Source organism: Cervus canadensis, chromosome 18, assembly GCF_019320065.1.
Source record: "Cervus canadensis isolate Bull #8, Minnesota chromosome 18, ASM1932006v1, whole genome shotgun sequence".
Classification (NCBI taxonomy): Eukaryota; Metazoa; Chordata; class Mammalia; order Artiodactyla; family Cervidae; genus Cervus; species Cervus canadensis.
In genome coordinates, this window is record NC_057403.1 from 45947058 (window position 1) to 45950384 (window position 3327).

Here is a 3327-nt window from a genome sequence, read left to right on the forward strand (position 1 = left end):
GGGGTTTTAATTTAGTTTTCCTATTTACCCCATAGAAGTTCCTCACTGCTCAGCTGCTAATGCATTTCCAACTGAAATTTTGTAAATTATATTGGGAAACATTCTCAGCTAGAATAGATTGTGCAAGCTCTCATAATGGCTTCCCGCTGCTGCTTCTAGCAATATGGGCCTCTTCTGGAGAAATGTGTGTGTGGATGCACGTCTTGAAGAATCCTTTCCACTTTATCCGCTTGTCTGGCATCTCTGTGCTCCCGGTGCCCGACTACCAGCAGATTCAGACTTTGCACCAGCTTTAAAAGCTGGCACTTCCCCTGCCATCTTGACAGCACATCCCCTAAACACTTCATGTCCATCTTTAATGAAATCACTTCCCCTACAATTCTATGAAAGAATGACATAGATCTGTCCATGCCCTTCCTCTGCCCTAAGGAAGCCTACAAAGGGACTTCCCTGATGGTCCAGTGGTTAGGATTCCACGCCTCCAATGCAGCAGACACAGGTTCAATTCCTGGTCAGGGAACTAAGACCCCACATGCCCCACAGTACTGCAAAAAATTTTAAAAAATAAAAATGAAGACACCTACAAAATAAAATCTATGTTAAATTATTCACATCTTTGGAGGATGATTTAGTATCATCTACCAGGATTTAAATTGCTTATATCATTCATTCTAATAATTCTACTTTTAATAAGTATTTCTATAGGAATACTGGAACAGGTTATAAAGATACAAGCATAATAATGGTTAATCATATTTTGTTTATTAAAAATGAATATTCTTTTTTGAAAGCAAGGTATGTAAAGATTATCCAGAATGTTGATCTTAATCTCAAGGAAGAGGCTTAAAATGATACGATGCCCTTGATCTCTCTGAGCTGCCTTTGACCTAGTATATTCTAACCATGAATGGTATATGCTGCTACTATTCTTTGTAGATAAAATATAGCTCATTTCTTCTCACTCCTCTCTGCTTTCGCACTAGATGAAGGCCCATCTCTCACCTGGACAAATGTTTAGCTTTCCTACTTGGCTTCTTCTTTGATGCTTGTTCCACTCACCACCCCATCCCACACATACACAGACATGCTTCACCCTCAGAATCAAACTCAAATATGATCTGCCAGGCCCTTTTTACTCATTCTCTAGCTGCTTTTCTCAAACATATCAGCACCCCTACCCCCACCCCAACCTACCTAGGGCCTTTTACTTGCTGCTTCCTTCACCTAGAACCCTCTTCTCTTCGATAGTATGTGGCTACCTTAATTCATTCAAACTTCTGCTCAAATGTCATCTCAAAATCCCTTCTCTGTCCACTTGACTTATGGTATACAAGTATCTATTTATTGTTGTCTCTCCCAGTGTGGCAGAGAGAGCTCCCACATCCATCCTTCCTCTCTCCCTTTTAGTAACAACATCCCTAAGTTTTAGCTGGGCAGAGGGTCACCCAGCTGGAGACTACATTTCCCAGCTTCCCTTGCAGCTAGATGAGACCATGTGACTAAGATCAGCCCAATGGGACGTGAGCATAAATGCTGTGTTCAACCCTCAGGTCATGCCCTTTAAGAACACTGCCTCCCTACACTTCCCTTCTTTCAATGGTGACCGTGTGAGTGACAATGCCATGCTGGGGTCTGGCAGAACTGGTGAAAGGAATCAAGTGTAAGAGGAGGAAACCTGTCTCATGGAAGCATTGTTACTTAGTTTCTGAGCCAAGATTAGTCATAAAGGGCACCAGTGAACATCAGCTCCAAGTGGGCAGGGATGAGGTCTTCATCCCCAGCACTCAGACCAGTGACTGTCATGTAGTAGAAGCCGAATATGTATCTGGTGGCTGAACTCATGGAATGAAGCAGGGAACAGGGAAGTGTCTGCAGGCTCAGGAATGGCAGAGAATAAAGCGGTGACTTCCAGGCAAGCATTCCTTTGCCCGCCTGGCACTGTGGACACCTGAAGTCAGGACAGGAGACCCCCTGGATTGGAGGTCAGGACCCTGACCTGGGCATCACTGCCTCCCAGCCTGGGCAGCTTCTGAGGCTCATCTCCCTTGTAAGCCTCAGTTTACCCTACTGTGAAATGGGAGCTGTGGCAGTTGTCCCAGTTTCCATCAGGACGATGTAGAGGCAGTGAGGTGTGGGGTCCAGTAGGGAGGCCCACGCACGCCCCTTGGTGGGAGGGCTATCACTGTGCCATCAGGATTCAGGCTCCCACAGGGCTCTGCATGCCACCAAAGCGCTTCCTACCATGCCCTGGGGGGAGTCCAGCTACTGCCCACCTCACAGGCTCTGCCTCTACACAGAGTAAGGACAGCCAGGCTGCAAGGAAACAGCTGGGCTTAATCCAACCAGAGCGGGAGGGAAATCCGGTGGAACTCAGGGCTGTTCCCCCTTCGCTTAGCTCCGGAGGGGAGAAGCTTAGCTGACACAGGGGATGAGCGATTTCCCCACGCCTCATTGCTGAAAGCAATAGAGCCGGCAAGCTGGTAGAGGAAATACATATGCTTAGGGCAAACCCAAGGTTCCCATGGGAGTGAGCGGAGCACAGGGAGCCACGTTCTGACCTCTGAGCAGGTGGCTCATCTGCATCTGAGTGAGAAGCAGGGGGTTTCATTCATTTACCCATCTGCAGTGTAGGAAGCACATCTACTCCCAGAGCAGACAAGCGACTTTCAAAAGGGTTTCCTGGGTCATTCAACAAGCCAGTACTATGCACCTACTGTATACCCTGGTGGCTCAGAGTAAAGACTCCACCTGCAATACAAGAACCCCAAGAGACACGGGTTAAATCCCTGGGTTGGGAAGATCCCCCGGAGGAGGGCAGGGTAACCCACTCCAATAGTCTTGTCTGGAGAATCCCACGGACAGAGGAGCCTGATGGGCTACAGTTCACAGGGCCGCAAAGAGTCAGACACGACTGAAGCCACTTGGCATGCACGCATACCCTGCAATGTGCCGGGTACACTGAAATACAAGGTAAAGAGGAAGGGCCTTCTATTGAGTGTACATCAGGTGCCAAATCTCACATCAGACTTTGCATGCATTTTCTTGTTTTGTCCCCAAGGCACCCTGATGAGATACTTGGTATTTTTATAGAAGATAAGACTGAGGCTCAGAGAGGTTAAGCAATGGACCCAAGGCCACACAGCCAGAAGAAGTGGAGCAGGGGCAGGGTGCTGTGCTGGCTGGCTCCTAAAACCATCTTCTTTACTATAGCAAGTTCCTGACCCTCCCAGAACTGGCTATCAGTCATTTCTAATAATAATAACAATAATAATTATTATTGGGTTGTTTAACTTAAACATTATTTGGAATACAATTTATATACAAACA

The 3327-nt window shown here is 46.8% G+C and overlaps 1 non-coding gene across 1 annotated transcript; it reads left to right on the top strand.

Annotated features, from left to right (window-relative positions):
• The first annotated feature begins 447 nt into the window (after nt 1-447).
• TRNAW-CCA lies at nt 448-520 on the top strand. Its single transcript has one exon. It is a non-coding gene; the product is annotated as a tRNA-Trp (tRNA).
• The last annotated feature ends 2807 nt before the right edge of the window (nt 521-3327 follow it).